Below are 23,704 nucleotides of genomic sequence, written 5' to 3'. Positions count from 1 at the left end.
GAACCTGAGACTGAATTTCATACCTAGCTCCACAGTGAAAAGTGAACCATTTAACCTCTCATTACCATTATCTCTTAATCTACTAAAATCTGAAATAATGTGGGCCACCTGCCTCCCTCACGGAAGAGTGGTGAGAATTAACAATATCTGGTTAATGCTTTCCGAAGAGCTTGGGGAATTTGAAACAAGAGACCCCGCGTGGATATCAAAGGACTTTGCGCTGTTCATATATCTCTAGGACCAGGGGCACCGGAACACCAGCCTTTCTATTTGATATTTGAACTGGTGCCCAAAAGAGAAGAGGACAAGACATGACTGAAGGATATAATCGAGGCAACCCTTCTGGTGACTGTCCATTCAACATCTGTCCGAACAGAGGTGATTGCAGGGCCTCAGATTGCTGAGTCCATTATCATTAGTGCATTATTTGGGACTGAATGCTTTGAAAGGACAGGTCAAGACACAAATGCCTTTGTTAAATGTGGAGAACCGCCCACCCCCCTTCCAGGCCATTGTAAAGTGAGCTGTGGGCACCTTGCTCTCCTCCCTACCCTGTCTCTACTGACGCCCCGCTCCTGAACCCCTCATCCCTCACTGCAAAATTCACAAACTGTTCCTGCCAGTTTAAGCAAAAAAATGTTCCAGGAGGTACCAGGGCCATGGTCATTAATTTTGCTCCTTGACTAGAAGGTGAAAAGCTTTTTATTATGTAAATTATAAATGTCCTGAAGGGAAACTTTATCTCCCTCTCACCAATGAGCCCATCAGGCTGCCTGAATCAGGATTTTTTTTTTTTATGTTTATTAGTCTAGGGGGGCCAGTTAGGATGTTTCATAGCTTCTAAGTGCTGACATTTATCTATTGCTTCCAAATAAGCCTAGTGGCAGGGAGCCACCAGCAGGTCACTAAATAGGGGGAGGGGCATTGTGTCCACAGACAGGCTGAGAGCAAAGGGAGAGACCTCCGGCAGAAGGGGGGTAGCAGCCTGCCCTCCACGTCCCCCAGCCCATGCTGAGGGCTTTGTCTCTTTCTCCCTGGTGTTCCTGCATCTTCCTCCCCTGTGCTGTCTTCTCTCCCATCTTCTGGCTGTCCTGATGAATGACGCCCTGCGCCTCTGGGCACAGAGGACCCTCTCTGAGCCTGAGGACGCCCTGCTCCTCCCCCCCACACCCCCCAGTATTATCTGCCATTGTACTTCAGCCCTTTGGGGACCATTTAGACTCTCAAAAGAACCTTGAAACTTTTTTATTCCCCAAAGGAACAAGTTTATACACAATAATGGTACATTTTATAGGTTACCTTGGTTGGGCTACGATGCTCAGATATGTGGTTAAACAGTATTCCGGATGTTTCTGTGAGGGTGCTTTTGGATGAGATTAACATTTAAATCGGTGGGCTTGGAGGCACGCACACATGGCCCTCCTGAGTGTGGGCAGGCCTGGCCCAATCAGTCGCAGGCCTGAACGGAACGGAAGCCGGACCTCCCCTGAGCGGGAACCCTGCAGCAGCCGGCTTCTGACTTGACCAGGCTGCAACGCGGGCTCTGTTCGGGGCCCCCAGCCTGCGGGTCCACCTTGCAGATTTGGGACTGGCAGCCTTCATAATCACATGAGCCAATTCCCCAAAATCTCTCTCTCTCTATAGAGATAAATAGAGAGATGTAGAGATGGTAGATACAGACATAGATGTAGACACAGATATAGCTAAATATAGTGACACAGCAGATACAGATGGAGACATGGACACAGACAGACACGGACACAGACACAGACACACAGATACAGATACACCCTCTTGGTTCCATTTCTCTGGAAAACTCTAATACGTATGCCAGTGATAGTGTGGGCTACGAAAACCATTCGACTCCAAAAGATTAGGATGAGATTGGGGCGTAAAAAGCCTTGAGAAAGGATAAGCTTTGGCTTTCTTATTTTACACATCAACATCTCTCGAGGTCCTGGGCTGAAGAGTAAAGCGGAAAGGAGATGGAAAAGCGGGGAGAGGCGAGACGGGCATTTCCTAGCTGCTCCAGATTTGAAGGCAGGCTCTGCGTCCTCTGTCAGCACAGAGGCATGGGCACCGGGTGCGGCAAAACTGCGCTGCTCTCCCGGGGCTGGCAGTCCAGTGAAGGATTCAGGTCGTAAACAAATAAAGTCATATACAAATGCATGCCACAATATCTGCCGAATCCATTACAGGAAAATAAAAAAAACTGTTTTGCTTTCAAATGAAAGGTCAGTAAAGGCATCTCTGAAAAGACAACATTTTAGAGAAACTGAAAAACCAGTAATAGCTGCCCGAGTTGGGGGGAGAGCATTGGAGGCGAGGGGGCCACCGAGGTGGAGCTTTCAGCAGGAAGGACCTGGAGGGGGAGCGGAGCAGAGAGGAGCAGGCTGGTCACGCTGGAGCCTGCCTGCCTGGAAGTGGCGGTTGTGTCCCCACCTCCCAGTAAGGTGAGAGGCCAGTGGAGTACTTTAAGCAGGGAAGGGACACTGCGCTAATTTACACGTATAAAAATTACTTTGGCTCCTCTGTGTGAAGAATGCACTGGAGAATACAGCCAGCAAGACCACACAATGGGCATTCTCTGTTTCCTCTCCTCTCTACCTGGATACGGGGAAACCAGGCCCACCTTCTCCCCTGTGGGGTGTTGCCTTTAGAGCTGAGAGATTCTCGCTTACAGGGAGATAGATTTAATTTAAATATGTAACTTAAAACAGAGAGATGGAAGAGACAGAAAAGACATTTGGCACTGAATATCCATAGGATTTTTGGGGGGAAGTGAGTAGTTATTGCTAATAAGTTAAGAAGCTTACTTGGAGCTTCTTTCTTTTTGTGGAAGCATCTTTAAAGGTTAAAGAATCAGGAAGATAGGAAAGGAGATTTTAAAACTATTTCTGTGGATTTCGATAGAATCTTTTTATATGTGTCAAGAAAAGTAAGAGAAAGATGGATCATTTATTTATTGCTGTTGGCTGTTGGACGGTGCTCTTTTAGATCTACTGCTGCTCTGACTAGGCCTTTAGGAAAATGCTGTAACTTTACAAAAAGGATGCTTACACACCGAGCAGGTGAGAGCGATAATAGCCTGGACGTGGCTGTAGAAAAGCAAGGCCTCAGGACTTTCCTGTGGTGGTGGAGACAGAAAGCAGAGGAGGGAACCGAGCTGATATTGTCCCCAAAAATCTGTTCGCCCCTTCTTCCATAGTAATAACATTTTTGTCTCTGCATTTCGGCACCCAGAACAGATTCTAATTCCCAGACTCTTTTGGAGTTGAGTATGAGCATGTGACTACGTTATGGCTAACAGGATGAGTGGAGGGAATAGAGGCAATTTACAGAACATGCCCCAAAAGGAGGGGTGTATTGGCCCCTTTTCTCCATTTCCATGGGCTGAACTCTGGGTATGACAGCAAGGCGTCCGGGCGATCAGAAAAAGGCAGCATACCCGGGGTATGAGCTGAAGATGGAAGGAGCCGACGTCTTAGACCCCGTAGAGGCCCCACACCCCTCCAGGCCAGGATGGTTAATGCCTGACTCACACGTAAGAAATAAATAACTCCCATCTTATTTAAACCATCATTGAAAACCAAATTCTCAATAATGCAGGCTATTTCCTAGGGGCCTCCAGAGCCTTAAAATTTGCCCATCCCCACCCATCCTAGAGGTGCGGGAGTGAAAGAACAAAGGCAGCATCTTCCCACAGCCCTGTTCACCGATCGGGGGGCCTCCGACTCTTCCGGCTGTGCCGTGAAGGTCAGATAAGCAGTGATTCTCAAAGTCGGTCCCTGTCCTTCCATTACCACTCGGCTGCCATTTATTAAAAATTAAAACACACAGACACGCAACTTTAAAATATTTTCCCCCAGTATTTGTTTTTAGAAAATAGTTTCAGTGCTTTTAGTGGTAGAAACTTCCATTCAGGCTCTGGAAACCTCTGCAAAAGACATTCCCACATGGTCAAAACTGTGAAATCCATCATATAGAACATGATATCTGAGTAAAAGGACCCTAGTTTTACTGCCAGCCCCACAAGTGACAGCACAGTCAGGCGCCTTGAGCTCTTTAATGCTCTGTACCTCTATTTTACACTTCAAAAAGAGCAACTCTCTTAAAGCAATATTGTGAGGATTATAGCATCATAGAGACATAGGGTGAAAAAAGACGTCCATGGGCATCGGATCGAAACACCCACCCACTGCCTTCCTTCCCTTCATCACTTCCTGGATAAGGGGGTTGCCATCTATTCTGCTCAGAGCCTATGTTTCCAGGCGGAAAAGACCTCACTATTATTCAACTTAGTAAATTTGATATGTAAAGCAGTAAGCGTTTGCTCACAAAGACATCTTTACTGCTTGTTATGTAGAGATGACATGAAAAGAAAATAGAGTATGACCAAGTGAAGCAAGGACAGACTTAGAAGTCAGATGGATCTGGCTTTGAACTTCAGATTCACCACTTACATGACCTTGGGCAAGTCACTTAATGTCTTTAAGCCTCTGCTTCCTAAATCACTGTAATACATATTTTAGGGATCACAAATCAACATGAAGATACACAGTGCCTGCACTTAGCAATTACTTAATAACTACATGGCTATTGTTGCTGCTGTTACCTTAATCATGATCAGTATTATAGTCATTCTAGGAACAGTATCGCTAGACTGCCTAGGTGCAAATATCAGCTTTGCCACTCACTCACTGTGTGACCTTGCATAAGTTACTTGACTTTTCTGTGCCTCCATTTTCTCCTCTGTAAATGAAGAATAATAATAATAACAACACATCGCACGTTTGCTGAGAGGGCTAAGTGTGTAAAAAGGCATAAATTGCCTTGAATAGCGCATTAGTAATAGTAAGCATAATGTGAATATCAACTCTGCTAGTATTAAGGAGTAACAACCTACAAAATAGGAAGGCCTGTTATCCAGGAAGTGAGCAGAACCCTTCACATGTTCTAAAATAAAATTAGACATGACTGATTTAGAAAAACAGTTGCACAGTCAATTCTTCACTGTATGGTAAAGTGAAGAGAATCGTGAATGTGGGAACAGTCCCTAAAAGAAAAACCTCTTATACTTGTCCTGTACAGCAAATTTGCTTCTCTAAATGTGCATTTCATTTTCACAGTATGAACTGTCCTCAACATGAGGCAGTGGTATAGGGAATGGAAGACAATTTGGGGTTTAAAGGAGGCACCTGGAACTTTAATGAGTTTAACATTTTCAGAAATATTATTTTAAAGGTTTTATTTATTTATTTTTAGAGAGAGGGGAAGGGACAGAGAGGGAGTGAAACATTAATGTGAGAGAGAAACATCATTCGGTCACCTGTCGTATGCATCTTGACCAAAAACCAAACCTGCAACCCAGGTATGTACCCTGACCTGGGATTCAAAGTGGGGACCTTTCACCTTGTGGGATGATGCCCAACCAACTAAGCCACATTCATCAGGGCAAGATTTTCAGAAATATTTTAAATAAAAGGGTAGGAAATATTTATTTAAGGATCTTTTCTCCAGTGCTAAGTAAGCCAAAACCCTCAGGAGAAGGTATGATTGACAGAACGTGGGAGGAGGAGCCTGGCTTCCTCCAGTCTGGGCCACAGTCTTCCACCATCTAGCTGGCTAATTTCAAGGGTGTCACTGAACATCTTTGAGCCCAAAGTTCCCTTTGAGGCCCAGTTAACCTGGCCAGACACACATTAGCAGACAAGCAGCACTGCCTGGTTTTAGGGATAACTTTTTGGTTTCCTATTCCATGTCCTATTTAGTAATCTCAACATATGATTTTATTGTGGAGATCTGTAAATGAAGGGATAGTGTATCAGTCACAATAGGAGTGGTTATACTGCAGTAACAAGTAATCCCAAATATCTCAGTGGCTCTTAAGAACTCAATTTTGTTTTCACGTGCACAACATATCCATCTGGGGTGAGCTGCTGCACTGCTCCATGTCTTCACTCCGGGACCCCGGCTGATGGAACAATCTCTCTCTGACTGTTGCTATCCTTCCAGCAGAGGGACGAGGAACATTTCAAACAGGCTGGCTCTTAGAACTCCTGGGAGGAAGTTACACACATCAATTCTCCCCACATTTTATTGACCAAAGGAAGTCACGTGGTTTCTCCTGACTTCAGCAAAGACAGGATGAATTATCAATCCGCCCCACAGGGAAAAACAGGATGGGGAAAGAAAATGGAATATATGGAAAACACTGGTACAATCCACTGCAGATATAAGCAGAACAGGAAAATGATTTGCTCCTAAAAGGAAGGAAAAAGAAACCGCTCTTGTTGAGGAGAAATAGCCTTACAAGAGTGCTCGCAACCCAAGTGCACAAATATAAGAATACTTCCATGAAAACACTAGCTGAGGAAGCAGCTTCTTTTTGCTACTTTGTGAGAAAGTAATGCCAAACAAGTAAGGAAAAAAACAAGGAGAGGGGTGCCATTAGGGATGGGGAAAAAGATTAGGAGTTGGGGAAACCCAGTCTTGGAGAGATGGCACCCTTTTCTGCAGCTCCAGGCGGTTCCAGCTAATGACTGAGTGCAAGCAGAATGTGAGTGCAAAGGATGCCAGCAAGTACATAAAAGGCAGAGGAAGAAGGATCAACATGTTTTGCTGCCATTTCCAGGAAAGGGATGGTGTCCCCAGCAGCCTCCCACAGTAGATGACCAGAAAAAAAGCAAACACAAATAACACTCATTGAAAAGCCGAGTCGTGACTACTGTGTCTCACAGCACATCCCCCCTCAAATCCTGGCTGCAAACCAGCCCAGCCACTTGGAGCAGCGCTGGCAGCTTGCTCTCTCTTGGCACCGGGTACGCGTGGCAGCTGGATGGCTTGTAGTCAGTGCAGTTTTGCAGCTGGTGGTGGTAGCAATTGGCAAAAACTAACTGTCCAGATGGGCATTAAATTTTCTTTAATGTTTATAATATGTCAAAAGAGAATAATTCTGTGTCAAAGTAGCTTAGAAGAACTTTTACTCAGGCGCTTACAGAAATTTCCTTTTGACAAGATGGAGGTCGCTTTACTTCAGTTACGTCTGTGAGTCTCATTGCCTCACGTTAGGGTGGGACATTCCTCCACAACGGGAGCTCCTTTGGCCAAGAGGGGTTGGGGAGTCTCCAACCTATTTCCTCTCTCAGGTTCTCTACAATTTGTTGATCATTAGCCAAGATTTAGCAGTATGGTCACGGGGCTTGAACTGATGGTCTAAAAGGGAAATAATGTTTTATTCTGGAATTGTATGATCCTCAGAAGGACCAGTGCCATTCAGGTAACATTATTAAAATTAGGGATAAAGTCATCTAACTGTGTTGTGTAGAGGAGGGAGCACTGAGCAAGACATTTTCAGACATGCAAAACAGAGAAGGAATTAATATCCTAAATATACAACTTGCTATAAATCCATGAGAAAAATAAACCAATAACTTATTTTAAAAAGGTGATTAGGGCATAACATACACTTCATAGAAGAGAAGGCTCCGGTGGCCTGCGCATTATGAAAGATCAACCTCATTAGTGATCAAGGTAAAGCAAGGTACATTTCTCACCAAACATACCAGGGACACACTAAAGACTGTTAACATCGAAAGTGGTGAGCATGTGAGGGCACAAGTACCCTCATACTTTATACACTGTTGGGGGGAACAGCTAGGTGCACAAAGCAGTATAGCCACTTTGGAGCATAATTTCTCAGTATCTTCAAATTAAAACACGAGCCCTATGACCCAGCAAGTCTTTTTCATATTCACCTTCTCCTCCTGCCTCCATGCAAGAACACTCACAAATGCACACCAGACGTCTATGCACTAATATTCTTCACAGCAGAACAGCTCCAAGTATGCTTCTTGGACCACCAGCATTAAATTCCCTGAAAGCTGGTTAGATATGTTAGAAATGGGGTGGTTACCCCATCCCAGCACTACTGATCAGAGTGCGTGGGGTTGCAGCCCAAGGCTTTATTTTAACAAGCCCCTCTTGTGAGTCCAGTGCTCACTAAACTTTGAGAAGTACTGTTTCTAACATTGTCTGTAGTGGAGGAAAAATACAAACAATCTATATGTCCATAATATGCCATGACTTATTTATATTTTAGAAAATTTGTCAGTAGTTTGAAAGAATAAGGTAGCTATGTGGTGATCCAGAAAAATATCCAAGATAAACATTGCAGAACCAAACATATAGTATAATAGTATTTGTTTTTAAAAACCTACAGGACAATGTCATATATTTCCACACACATATTTCTACATATATGTGTGGGTACAGCCATACGTGAAAACATTAAACAAAATGTGGGCTCTAACCAATGGAGCTAGAGCATCATCCTGATATGCCAAGGCTGTGAGTTCTATCCTTGTTTAGGGCACATACCAGAAACAACCTATGAATGCATAAATAAGTGGAACAATAAATTGATGTCTCTCTCTCTCTTTCTCTCTCTCAAATCAATAAACAAAAAAATTAAAAACGTGTGGAGGATATGTATCAGTTGATAACAGTGGTTATCTTGGGAAGGACATTTATATTGGGATAGCAGTCAAGGAAAACTTAGGTGTTTGTCTGTCATTTGAATTTTGCAGAAAGAGCTTATATGTGTACTGTGTGTGAAACTATACTTTTGAATGGAGATCTGGGTTCTAGATCCTGCCTGGTCACCATCTACCTGTGTTACCGTGAGGAAGTGCCAGCCTTGTGGACTTCCATTTCCTCACCTGTCAAAGGAGAGATAAGGCCAGTTAATCCCAGTGTCCCTTTACTCAGCAGGATTATCATGTTATGATTCTTGCAAGTCACCTGAGTGCAAAAATCAGGCCTCTTAATAAATCTGACCAAAGAAATAAAAAGAAGCACCTATATCTCTGTCTCTTGAGGAACTATAGTTAATAATTACTTCCACATGTCATCTTAGGACAAATGACTTGCATGGGATTTCCTGTGTTTAAATATCATTGTGAGAGAGTTCATCCAAGATGGTGGAGGAGTAAATGGAAGTTAAATTAACCTCCTCCCAGGACAAGTCTGGAATTACAATTATATTGTAGAGAAATCATACAGAATAACTGAACCCTAGCTGGAGAGAAGCCTTATAACCACGGACAGACAGAAGAAGCCACTTCACCACAATGTGACTGGTAGGGAGTGCGGAGGAGGTGTGAGAGAGCTGGCTGGGCTCCCACGGGCAGCAGCTAAAGTGCTGGAGGGATATTTCAGTGGCTGGGGGTTCACCCTAAGAAGTGTGGGGTCTAAACCTCAAGCTGGGCTACCCAGCCTACAGCACCAGACCTAGAAAAGGAACCCAGATGACATAAGCCTGTGAAAAGCAGCAGGGGTTCTGTCAGCCAGGGAAAGACTGATGGAGACACACAGAGCCTCTTAAAGAGCAAAAGCACAAACTCTCATTTGCAGATACCTACTTTGAGTGCTGGCAAAGAGAGGGCAGAGTGGACTAGAAACACTTGAGGAGAATCTGGCATTGGTGGCTCTGAGGAGAGAGCTGAAGGAACAACCACCAGGATCCTTGCGAAGTCATTCCCCGTACTGCAGGAGCCATTACCCTCAGGCAGAGCACTCCTCTCTGAATGGCATCAGCCTGAGGAGAAGCAATACCCCTGCCCAAAGGAATTACTTTGTCTCACCCCATGGTGCTTAAGCCAGGCTGCTGAGTACAGCTTGATTATATCAACAGCCAATCAGTTTAAATGATTGTTTAGTTTAAAAACTAAGGTGGAAAATATAAAGCAACAAAAATGGGAAGACAAAGTAACAGATCCCAAATGAAAGAACAAGTCAATTTTCCAGAAGAATTAGACGAAATGGAGGCAAGCAATTTATCATATAGACAGTTTAAAGTAATGATTATATGGATATTCAACAGCATGAAAAAAGACATAGAAACCATAAAAAAGGACCAGTCAGAAATAAAGAAGGCAATATCTGAAATAAATAATACACTGGAAGGAGTAAACAGTAGGTTAGATGAAGCAGAGGATAGAATCAGTATTTTGGAAGACAAGGTAGGAAAAAAACCCAGGCAGAGCAGCAAAAGGAAAAAAGATCTTAAAAAATGAAGAGAACTTAAGAAACATTCTGGACAATGCGAAGTATAACAACATCCACATCATGGGGCTATCAGAAGGAGAAGAGAGCAAGCCAGGTATTGGGAACCTACTTGAAGAAATAACGACTGAAAACTTCCCTAATCTGCTGAAGGAAAAAGTCGCACAAGTCCAGGAAGCTCAGAGAATCCCAAACAAGTTGGTTTCAAAGAGAACTACACCAAGACACATCATAATTAAAACCACAAGGCATAAAGACATAAATACATATTTAAAATGACAAGGCATAAGGGAGAGAATCCGAAAAGCCAGCGGGGAAAAGCAGTGAGTTACCTACAAGGGAGCACAAATTAGACTGGCATGTGATTACTCAGCAGAAACGTTTCAGGCCAGAAGGGAGTGGTGTGAAATATTCAAGGCGATGGAATTCAAGGACCTGCAACCAAGGCTACTTTACCCAGAAATGCTATCATTTACAATCAAAGGAAAAATGAGGAGCTTCCCAGACAAGAAAAAACTAAAGGAGTTTGTCAAAGAAAAAGCTAAAAGAGCATGTAAATATTTGTCACAGCACTGCAACAAATATTAAAGGGCTTGCTTTAAGGATAAGAAGAAGACAAAGAGAAAAAAAAACAGAGAAAAACAGTCTAACAATAAAATGGCACTATATACCTACCTATCAATAATCACCTTAAATGTAAATGGCTTAAATGCTCTGATCAAAAGACAGAGGGTAGCTGAATGGATAAGAAAACAAGATATATATATACTGCATCCAAGAGACCCATCTCAGTTTGAAAGAAACACACAGACTAAAAGTAAAGTGTTGGAAAAAGGTATTTCATGCAAATAGAAAAGGAAAATAGGCTGCGATAGCAGTACCTATATCTGACAAAACAGACTTTAAAACCAAGGCTATATTAAGAGATAAAGAAGGACACTACATAACGATAAAGGGGACAATCCAAAAAGAGGATATAACCCTAGTAAACATTTACACACCCAACATAGGAGCACCTAAATATGTAAAGCAAACCTTGAGGACATAAAGGGAGAGAGCAACTGAAATACAGTCATAGTAGGGAATTTTGACACCCCATTGACTTCAATGGATAGATCTTCCAGACACAAAATCAAGAAGGAGACAGTGGCCATAGATGACACACTGGATCAAATGGATTTACTTTATATCTTCAGAGCATTTCACCCCAAAGCTGCAGAATACACATACTTCTCAGTGCACATGGAATGTTTTCTAGGATAGACTACATGTTATGACATAAAACTAGTCTTAATACATTTTTAAAAATGTTTTTCATATTTTTGTTTTTATGGTCTTAATAATGTTAAGAAGATTGAAATCATATCAAGCATCTTCTCTGACAACAATGCTATGAACCTAAAAATCAATCACGAGAACACTGAAAAATACACAAAGACGTGGAAGCTAAATAAGATGTTATTAAACAATTAATGGATCAACAATGAGATCAAGGACGATATCAAAAGATGCAGTGAAACAAATGAAAGTGACGACACAACAATTCAAAATCTGTGGGACCCTGGGAAAGCTGTCCTAAAAGGGGAATGCATAGTGTTACAGGCCTATCTCAAAAAAATAAGAAAAAGCTAAAAAATACCTAATTTCACACTTAAAGGAACTTGAAAAAGAACAACAAACAAAGCCCAAAGTGAGAAAAGGAAGGAAATATTAAGGATCAGAGCAGAAACAAATGAAATAGAGTCTAAAAAAATGATACAAAAGATCATAAACAAGACTGGCAAAACTTTAACCAGACTCATCAAGAAAAAAAAGAGAAAGGACCCAAATAAATAAAATCAGAAATAAAAGAGGAGAAATAACAACTGACACCAAAGAAATGCAAAGGATTGTAAGAAAATATTATGAACAACTATATTCCAACAAACCTGAAAACCTGGATGAAATGGATAAATTCCTAGAAGCATACAATCTTCCAAAAATGAATCAGGAAGAATCAGAGAATCTGAATAGACATATTAAACCTAATGAAATTGATGCAGGAATGAAAAACTCCTAAAAAACAAAAGCCCAGAACCAGACAGCTTCACAGGTGAATTTTACCAAACATTCCAAGAAGGACTAATACCTCTCCTTCTCAAACTATTTCATAAAATTTAAGAGCAGGGAAGGCTTCCAAACTCATTTTATGAGGCCAACATTATCCTAATTCCAAAACCAAATGAAGACTATAAAGAAAGATAATTATAGGCCAATATACCTGATGAACATAGACACTAAAGTTTTCAACAAAATATTAGCAAATCAAATACAGCAGTGATCAAAAAAGAATTGAACAAGTGGGATCTATTCTGGGAATGCAAAGTAGGTACAACATTCACAGATCAATAAATGTGATTCACCACATAAACAAAATGAAGGATAAAAACCACATGATCATATCAATAGATGCAGAAAAGCTTTTGATAAAATCCAGAACCCATTTATGTTTTTGATCATAAATCAAAATCTATTCTCAGCAAAGTGGGAATAGAAGGATCATACCTACACATATAAAGGCCACATATGACAAACCCACTGCCAGCATCACATTCAAAGGGGAAAAACGAAAAGCGTTCCCCTTAAGATCGGGAACAAGACAGGGATGTTTGCTTTCACCTCTCTTATGCCACATAGTACTGAAAATCCTAGCCACAGCAATCAGACATAAAGAAGAAATAAAAGTCATCCAAACTGGAAAGGAAAAAGTAAAACTGTCTTTATTTGCAGATGGCATGATACCGTACATGAGAACCTCATAGATTCCACCAAGAAACTACTAGATCTGATAAATGAATTCAGCAAAGTAGCAGGATAAAGTTAATATCCAGAAATCAGTTGCATTTTTATATGCCAATAACAAACTAACAGAAAGAGAAATCAAGAAAATAGTCGCATTCACAATTGTTCAAAAAGAAAAAAATACCTAGGAATAAATTTAACCAAGGATGTAAAAGACTTGTACTTGGAAAATTATAAGACACTGAAGGAGGAAATCAGAGAATATACAGTAAGTGGAAGCACATACTGTGTTCATGGATAGGAAGAATTAACATCATTAAAATGTCCATGCTACCCAAAGCAATCTATAGCTTCAAGGCAATTCCTATCAAGGTTACAGAGATATATTTTCACAAAAACTAGACCAAATACTTCAAAAATTTATACAGAACCACAAAAGGCCCCACATAGCAACAGCAATCCTGAGAAACAACAAAGTTGGAGAAATTATACTACCTAATATCAAACTGTACTATAAGGGCACAGTAATCAAAACAGCATGGTACTGGCATAAAAACAGACACATAGATCAGTGGAACAGAATAGAGAGCCCAGAAATAAACCCACACCTTTATAGTCAATTAATATTCAACAGAGAAAGCAAGCACATACAATGGGCTAAAGATAGTTTATTCAATAAACGGTGTTGGGAAAATTGGACAGATACATGCAGAAAAATGAAATTAGACCATCTTCTTATACCACACACAAGAATAAATTTAAAATGGATCAAAGACTTAAATGTTCATCCCCAAACCTTAAAAATCCTAGAAGAAAACACCCGCAGCCAAATCTCGGACATTGCTTGTAGCAATATTTTATTGGATGTTTCTCCCCAGGCAAGAGAAACAGAAGAAAAAAATAAACAAATGGGACTACATCAAACTAAAAAGGTTTTGCATAGCAAAGGAAATTCATCAACAAAATAAACAGACAACCCACAGAATGGGAGAACATGTTAGCTGATAAATCTGATAAGGTGTTAAAATCCAAAGTTTATAAAGCACTTAGAAAACTCAACACACACACACACACACACACACACACACACACACACACACACACAAACTCAATTAAAAAAATCGCAAAGGACCTTACAGACACTTCTCCAAAGAGGACATACAGATGGCCAATGGACATATGAAAAGATGCTCAACATCACTAATCATCAGAGAAATGCAATTAAAAACCACAGTGAGGTATGATTTCACACTTGCCAAATGGCTATCATTAATAAATCAAAAAACAACAAATGCTGGTGAGGATGTGGAGAAAGGGAAAAACTGCATTTTTGATGGAAATGCAAATTGGTGCAGCCACGGTGGAAAGAAGTATGGAGATACTTCCAAAAATTAAAAATGAATCTGCCTTTGACCCAGTGGTCCCATTTCTGAGAATATACCAGAAGAAACCCAAAACACTAATTTGAAATAATATAAGCATGCTATGCTCATTGCAGCATTATTTACAATTGCCAAGATAAGGAAGCAGCCCAAGTGTCATCAATAGATGAGTAGATAAAACAACTATGGGACATTTACACAAAGGAATTATACTTGTAAAAAAGAAAATTTTACCCTTTGCAACAGTATGGATTGACCTGGAGAACATCATGCTAAGTAAAATAAGCCAGTAAAGAAAGACATATCATATGATTTCACTCATATGTGGAATCTAATGAACAAACTGAACTAACAAGCAAAACAGAGACAGACTCATAGATGGAGAGCAGATGACAGCTAGTGGAGGAGGGGCAGTCAGGGGGTGGAGGGATTGAGCAAAAAGGGAAAAGGACTCATGGACATGGACAACAATGTGCTGATTGCAGAGTGGAGGAAGGTATAAGGGGACTAAATTGTAATGGAAAAAATACAATAGGGTGTCCAACCTTTTGGCATCTCTGCACCACACTGGAAGAAGAGTTGTCTTGGGCCACACATTAAATAAGTTGCAACATGTAATCACAAAAAATCTCACAATGTTTTAAGTAAATTTACGGTTTTGTGTTGGGCTATATTCACAGCCATCCTGGGCTGCGTGCAGCCCTTGGGTCGCAGGTTGAACACCCCTGGATTAAATTTTTTTAAAAGTAAAAAATAAATAAGCAAATAATCAATTAAATATCATTGCAGCTATGAGAGCTCTTTTTTAAAAAAAAAAAAAGATTTTATTTATTTATCTTAGAGAGAGGGAAGGGAGGGAGAAAGGGAAGGAGAGAAACGTCAATGTGAGAGAGGAACATCAATCAGCTGCCTCTCATATGCTCCTCAACCAGGTACTGAAGCCACAACCCAGGCACATACCCTGACAGGGAATTGAACCTGCAGTCCTCTGCCAGGTTTTGGGACAATGCCCAACCAACTGAGCCACATCATTCAAGGGGAGTAGCTCTCTTTTTATAAAGTAAAAGTTTAGAGACTTGATAAGACAAACTGTTTCTCAACGCGTTCCAAGAGCTTAGATTTCATTGAATCTTCAGAACCCTGGTTCCAGGATGATCAGTGTGTGAATGTAACTCCTACGACTACCCCATCAAGTCAGACTGTGTTCTTCAGACGACAATCATGAATATGTTGAGTCTATAATTGCATTGGGCACATAGATGGCCTCAGACTGAAGAACTACAGTGATATCATGTTTTGATCTCAACAGAGAAACTACATATTTATGTCAATCATGCTGTACTTTTTCAGTTTTATATATCACTTAAAAAAATTAGGAATAAACAAATGATTTCCGGTCAAGATGGCAGCATAAGCAGACATAGCTCGTCTCTTCACGTAACAACATCAAAATTATGACTAAAACAGAGAACAACCATCACTTGGAGTCAGTAGAAATCGAGCTGAATGGAAGTCTGACAACTACGGATTTAAAGAAACCATATCCTTCCACACTGGTAGGAGGGCTGCAGATGGGAAACAGGCTTGTCCCACATCTACGTGTGTTAAATAAAAATTCAGGGACCTGGAAAACAATGTAACGATAGTGGGAGAGGAGCCTTGGAGCCGCGGACAGTGGATTCGATTCTCACACATCCCAATGGGTGAGAAGTGCGGTGGAGGCTTGAGAGGGTGGGCTGGGTGCCCATGGGCACTAGCACCAGAGGGACATTGAAACGGCCAGTTAGCTTCCCCCGAGAAGAACAGGGTCTGAATCATAAACAAGGACCCCTAAACTACAGCAGCTAAAACCAAGAAAATACAGACAAAACGCAACCCCGAAAAGCTCAGGGGCGCTCTCTGCCAGAGACAGGTGGCTGGGGATGCAAAGAGACATTTAAAAGGCCAACAAAAAAATTGCAGTGGCACCCACCCTCCTTGATCTCTGGGTAGAGGCAGCAGCAGGGTGGGCTGGTGCCTGGGAAAAGACTGGTGAGGAAAACTTTGTGAAGAGAATTGACATGGCGGCGGGTGGAGCCCAGGTGATAACGCACCTCCCACTCTGCAGCTACCATCTCGCTGGGGCATAAGGGACCCAATTAACCTGCCTTTTGTGCAGTCCGCACACAGCTTGTACGCGTGAGCTGGGGGGCTGAGTGCAGACTGGCTGGGAGAGCCTTGAGGAGAGACTAGAGACGGAGGCATTGGGGAAAGAATGGGAGGAGGAACCAGGGAGTCCAGACTCCCTCCCCGTTCTGTAGTCTCCACTGTGGGCTGGAAAGGCATGACCCCAAAGAGGCAGAAGCGGGATGCGCATGAACCAGACTGCCTGCGATTGAAACGCAGGCCGTACAGGTGGTGGATCCTTGGCCGAAGGGGTCACAGAACTGCCCAGAGACCCCTGAGGAGAGACTAGAAACGGAGGCGTTGGGGAAAGAACGGGAGGAGGAACCGGGGAGTCACTACTCCTTCTCCTTTCCCTAGTCTCCATTGCGCGGGAAGAGGCCACATCCACAAAGAGCCAAAAGCCGAAAAGCACACATAGACACCCCAAAAACACCCAGTGCAGGCGCGCACACTTGCGCCGAGTGACCGGCGAAGGTTGGCGAGCGTGTGTGTGACCCCCGTGGGCTGGTGAGCACTTGCACCAACCGGCAAGGCCTCCCACAGATTGGCACCGATTTGGCCTGCGAGGGAGTGCTCAGAGAGGCAAGGGCAGGCGTAAATTGACCCGCACGCCCGTGATTGGGAGCAGCCCACAAAATTAGTAGATCCCCGACCGAAGGGGTCACAGAGCTTCCCAGAGTAACCTGGAGGAGAGACCAGAGACAGGATTAACCGGAGAGTCCTAGAGCTGACTTCCTCCCATTTCCGTAGTCCCCATTTGGCGAGGGCAAGCAACGCACCCAAAGAGCCAAAAGCGGGGAAAACACACAATAGAAGACCCTAAACTGGCCAGTGCCTCGCCAGCCAGGGGGGCCAGATGAGAATGCGAGGTCGCGAATAAGCCCCCTGGGTTGGGGCAAGCACCTGCAAGCCCAGGCAGGCGGGGGATCCTGCCGCACCGAGATTCTGCTCAAGGAGCCAGCGTGAGAGTGCAGAGCGATCCCAAAAAATAGCCCAGCCCTGACCGAAGGGGTCACAGAGCTGCCCCAAGTAGGAGTCAGACACAGACAGTAGACTCCCGGAAGGCTCAAACAAACAACCTAAGGTCATATAGGGTCAACAACTGACATCATCAGAGGCAGGCCCAGAAAGAAAAGTAAAGGACAAAAATACTTAACAGACTCTCACAAAAATGGGAAGAAAAGAAGTTCCCCCCAAATGAGTGGAAAAGGGGACTCCCCACAGAGAGAGGTAAATGAAATAGAGGTAAGGGAACTATCAGATATTGAATTTAAAACAATGGTTCTAAGGAAGCTCAATGAACTCAGCCAGCTCAAAGATAACTATGAGAAACTGCAGAGAAACTATCAGGATCTTACAGCAAACTATATCAGCCTGGAAAAGGACATAGAAACTATCAAGAAGACACAAGAGGATATGAAGAATACCATTTCTGAATTGAAGAATACAGTAGAAGGAATCCAAAGCAGGCTGGATGAAGCCAAGGATCGAATCAGTGAGATGGAGGATAAGGTAGAAAAAAGCTCCCAGAAAGAACAAGAAATGGAAAAAAGACTCGAAAAGAATGAAGAAGCATTTAGGGAAATGCAGGACAACCTGAAACGCAATAATATCTGTATAATAGGGATACCAGAAGGAGAAGAAGAGGAGCAAGGGATAGAGAACCTCCTCGAAAAAGTAATGATGGAAAATTTTCCTAATTTGAGGAGAGAAAGGCTCTCATGGATCCAGGAGGCACAGAGGACCCCACTCAAGAGGGACTCAAAGAGGTCCACTCCAAGACACATCATCATTAAAATGGCAAATGTCAAAGACAAAGAGAGAATCCTCAAGGCAGCAAGGGAGAAGGAGAAAGTAACATACAAGGGGGCCCCGATACACCTAGGAGCTGACTTCTCAACAGAAATACTGCAAGCCAGAAGGGAGTGGCAACAAATATTCCAAGCCATGAAAAGCAAGGGCCTACAGCCAAGGCTGCTCTACCCAGCAAGGCTCTCAATTAAAATAGAAGGGGAAATACGGAGTTTCCCAGACAAGAGAAGGCTAAAAAAATACATCTCTACCAAACCAGCCCTCCAAGATATGCTAAGGGGACTGGTTTAAGAAGATGAAGGAAAAGAATGAGAGAGAGAGAAACACAGGTACAAAGAGAAAAGATGAGTAAGTTTCTATCAGTAATATCTCTCAATGTGAATGGACTAAATGCCCCAATCAAAAGACACAGGGTAGCTGAATGGATAAGAAAACATCACCCACACATATGCTGCCTACAAGAGACCCACCTCAGAGCAAGAGATCTACACAGATTGAAAGTAAAGGGATGGAAAAAAATATTCCAAGCAAATGGGTATGAGAAAAAGGCCAGGGTTGCCATACTTGTATCTGACAAAGTAGATTTCAAAACAAAGGCCATAAAAAGAGACCCAGAGGGACACTTTATAATACTTAAAGGAAGAATCTATCAAGAAGACATAAAAATTGTAAACTTATATGCTCCCAATATAGGAGCCCCCAATTTCCTTTATAAGGAAATTGTTGGATGATTTCAAAAAAGATATAGACAGCAACACACTGATAGTAGGGGATTTCAACACCCCACTATCAAAAATGTACAGATCTTCCAAACAAAACATTAATAAAGATATCGTGCACCTGAATGACACATTGGATCAAATAGACTTAACTGACATATATAGAACTTTACATCCCAAAGAAGAAAAATACACATTCTTTTCAAATGCTTATGGCAGTTTTTCAAAGATAGATCACATGATAGGACACAAAGCAAACCTCAGCAAATTCAGGAAAATTGAAATAATATCAGACTTTTTCTCGGACCACAAAGGCTTGAAACGGGAAATCAACCTCAAAGAGAAACTTCAAAAACTTGCAAACTCATGGAGACTGAACAGTAGACTATTAAATAATGAATGGGTCAATAATGAGATAAGAGAAGAAATCAAAAAAATTCTGGAAACAAATGAAAATGAACAGACAACAGTCCAAAACCTATGGGACACAGCAAAGGCGGTCCTGAGAGGGAAGTTCATAGCAATACAGGCTTACCTATAAAAGGTAGAAACATTTCAAATAAAAGACCTAACACTACAACTTCAAGAACTGGAGAAACGACAACAAATAAATCCCAGAGCAAGTAGAAGGAAGGAAATAGTCAAGATTAGAGCAGAACTGAATGACATAGAGACAAAAAGAACAATTCAGAGGATCAACCAATCCAGAAGCTGGTTCTTTGAAAAGATAAATAAAATTGACAAGCCTTTAAGCAGACTTATCAAGAAAAAAAGGGAGAGGACCCAAATTAATAATATCAGAAATGAAAGAGGAGAAATAACAACGGATACCACAGAAATACAAAGGATTGTAAGAAACTACTATGAACAATTATATGCCAAGAAATTTGAAAACCTCGATGAAATGGACAAATTTCTAGAAAAGTATAATCTTCCAACACTGAAGGAGGGAGAAACAGAAAACTTGAACAGAACAATAACAGCTGGGGAAATTGAAGCAGTAATCAAGAAACTCCCGGCACACAAAAGCCCAGGGCCGGACGGTTTCACAGGAGAATTTTACAAAACATTTAAGGAAGAGCTAACCCCTGTCCTTCTCAGACTATTCCAAAAAATCCAAGAGGAGGGAAGACTCCCAGACTCTTTCTATGAGGCCAGCATCACTGTAATCTGCAAACCAGATAAAGACCCTACAAAGAAAGCAAACTACAGGCCAATTTCACTGATGAACATAGATGCTTAAATCCTCAACAAAATATTGGCAAACTGCATCCAGCAATACATTAAAAAGAGTATCCACCACGATCAAGTGGGATTCATCCCAGGCATGCAGGGATGGTTCAATATACGCAAATCAGTAAACGTGATACATCACATAAATAAAAGAAAAGACAAAAACCACATGATCATCTTAATAGATGCAGAAAAAGCATTCGATAAGGTACAGCACCCATTTGTGGTCACACACTCAGCAAAAAGGGAATAAATGGGGCATTCCTCAAGGTAATAAAGACCGTATATGAAAAACCTACAGCCAACATCATACTCAACGGGCAAAAACTAAAAGCCTTCCCACTAAGATCGGGAACACAACAAGGATGTCCGCTTTCACCGCTTCTTTTCAACATCGTATTGGAAGTCCTAGCCACAGCGATCAGACAAGAGAAAGAGATAAAAGGCATCCAAATAGGAAAGGAGGAAGTAAAGCTATCATTGTTTGCAGATGCCATGATAGTGTATATAGAGAACCCTGTAGACTCTACCAAAAAACTCCTCAACCTAATAAGTGAATTTGGCAAAACAGCAGGATACAAAGTCAATATTCAGAAATCAAAGGCATTTTTGGACACCAGCAATGAAATAGAAGAAGAAGAAATCAGAAAAAAAATACCATTCGATATAGCAAGAAGAAAAATAAAGTACCTAGGAATAAATTTAACCGAAGACGTAAAAGACCTGTACGCAGAAAACTATACAACATTGAAGAAAGAAATTAAGGAAGACATAAATAAATGGAAGCATATACCGTGCTCAGGGATTGGAAGAATTAATACCATCAAAATGTCCATACTACCAAAAGCAATTTATAGATTCAACGCAATCCCTATTAAGATACCAATGACATATTTCACAGAAATAGAACAGACATTTCAAAAATTTATATGGAACCATAAACAACCCGGAATAGCTGCAGCAATTTTGAGAAAGAAACACAAAGTAGGAGAGATCACAGTACCGGACATCAAACTCTATTACAAAGCTACTATACTCAAAACAATCTGGTACTGGCACAAGAACAGATCCATGGACCAGTGGAACAGAATAGAAAGCCCAGAAATAAGCCCAGGTCTCTATGGGCATCTAATATTTGACAAAGGGGGCAGAAGCATAAAATGGAGTAATAATAGCCTCTTCAACAAATGGTGTTGGGAGAGCTGGACAGCTACAAGCAAAAAATTGAAATTGGATCATCAGCTGACACTATACACAAAAATAAACTCAAGATGGATAAAAGACTTAAATATAAGTCACAACACCATAAAAGTCCTAGAGGAGAACATTGGCAGGAAACTCTCAGATATCCCACGCAGCCATTTTTTCACTGATATGTCTCCTAAAGCAAGGGACGTAAAGGAAAGAATAAACAAGTGGGACCTCATAAAAATAAGAAGCTTCTGCATGGCTAAAGAAAACATCAGCAAAATGAAAAGGGAGCCAACCATATGGGAAAATATATTTGCTAATGATACATCAGATAGAGGTTTGATCTCCAAGATATATAAAGAACTCACTCGACTCCACTCCAAGAAGACAAACAATCCAATCAAAAAATGGGCAAAGGATCTGGGCAGACGCTTCCAAGGAGGAGATACAGAGGGTCCAGAGGCATTTGAAAGGATGCTCGGCATCACTAGCCATCAGAGAAATGCAGATCAAAACCACCATGAGGTACCACCTCACACCAGTCAGAATGGCCATCATAAACAGATCAACAAACAACAGGTGCTGGCGAGGCTGTGGAGAAAAGGGAACCCTAGTCCACTGTTGGTGGGAATGCAGACTGGTGCAGCCACTGTGGAAAGCAGTGTGGAATTTCCTCAAAAAGCTGAAAATGGAACTGCCTTTTGATCTAGTGATTCCCCTGCTGGGACTATACCCTAAGAACACCAAAACGCCAATACAAAAGAACCTATGCACCCCAATGTTCATAGCAGCACAGTTTACAATAGCCAAGTGTTGGAAGCAACCTAAATGCCCATCAGTAGATGATTGGATCAAAAAGGGATGGTACATATACACAATGGAATACTATGCAGCAGAAAGAGAAAAAGAACTACTAAACTTCGCGACAGCATGGATGGAACTGGAGAGCATTATGCTAAGCGAAATAAGCCAGGGGGCGAAAGACAAATACCGTATGATCTCACCTATAAGTGGAACCTAACCAACAATACAAAGATGCAAGGAAAATAAGACCAGCAACACTGAAAGGAAAAGAAATCAACAGAGACAAGAAGGAAGGAGGGAGAGGGGGGCAGGGAAATGGAAGGGAAGGGGAAAGTCAAGGAACATATAGCAAGGACTCATGGACAAAACCAAAGGGGAAGAGCTGAGGGAGGGAAGGTGGGAGGGGGCAAGGGAAAGTGGTGGGGGGTAGGCAGAGACAAATGTATTTTTAAAAATTAATTAAAATAAATAAAAAAAATAAAAAAAATTCAGGAGGGATATCTCGTTAGTGAGAAGTCCCAGCCCCACACCAGGCCCCCCAGCCCAGGGTTCCAGTGCTACTGAGATAAGTCCCCACAATTTGTGGCTGCAAAAAACTATCAGGGATTGAGTTGGTAGAAGAAATTCCCAGAGCCCCAAGCAGTTCCTCTTAAAGAACCCACACACGAACTCACCTACTCAGACTCACTCCCTCTGAGCTCCATCACCAGAGTAGAAGCTTGAAAGGCTTGAAGTGGCATAAAGGGAGAAACTGAAGAGTCTGGCATCAAGTCAAGAGAGGTCATAGTTCCTTTTCTAAACCCTCCTCCCACAGAGCTGACAAATTGCTGCCATATCTGAGACTCCATCCACCTGGATAACATTGTTTGACCTGCCTTGGAAATCCCCAGAGACTCCACCTCACCCAACTTACAGGTCCACCAGGGCTGCATTTCAGTATGAATGGCTTGTCTTCACTAGTGCTTCACAACTTCCTAAATCCTCTCAAACACGCAACAGCTAACCTCATTGAGCTTCAGGTCTAGCACTAGCAGCAGCCAACCTAGATTCACAGCTTGGCTTTGCCTGGGAATCTCCAAACCCAGCACAAGTAGCAGCCATCTCAGATTGCTTTATAGCTCAGGCAGGGTGGCCCCCGGAAGAACACAGGTAGGGGATGACCTTGGCCTGTACCACCTGGAGCCCCCAGGGTCTGCGCACCCAGTGGACAACTATAGACCACTTTGCAACACCACCACCCTGCCCCTGCACAGCTGATCCTCCACAGGGGAAGGAAATTGGTGGTAAGTCATCACAGCCAATCCTTGTAACTGACTGGCCTGGGTAAATTCCTCCCATTGATCTGACAACGGCAACCAAGGCTCAGCTACCAAAGGAGGGTATATTCAGCCCACATGAAAGACATACCTCAACTACCCAGCTTAGGTGACAGGAGAGGCTGTGACACTGGACCTCACAGGACACCTACTACATTAGGCCACACTACCAAGACACAGAGTCATAGCAGCTCTACCTAATACATAGAAACAAACACAGGGAGGCCGCCAAAAC

This window comes from Pteronotus mesoamericanus, unplaced genomic scaffold (genome assembly GCF_021234165.1).
Source record: "Pteronotus mesoamericanus isolate MK-2021 breed Mesoamerican mustached bat unplaced genomic scaffold, CSHL_Meso_final contig_90, whole genome shotgun sequence".
Classification (NCBI taxonomy): Eukaryota; Metazoa; Chordata; class Mammalia; order Chiroptera; family Mormoopidae; genus Pteronotus; species Pteronotus mesoamericanus.
The sequence above is the reverse complement of the archived record's forward strand: the minus strand, read 5'-3'. Positions refer to the sequence as shown.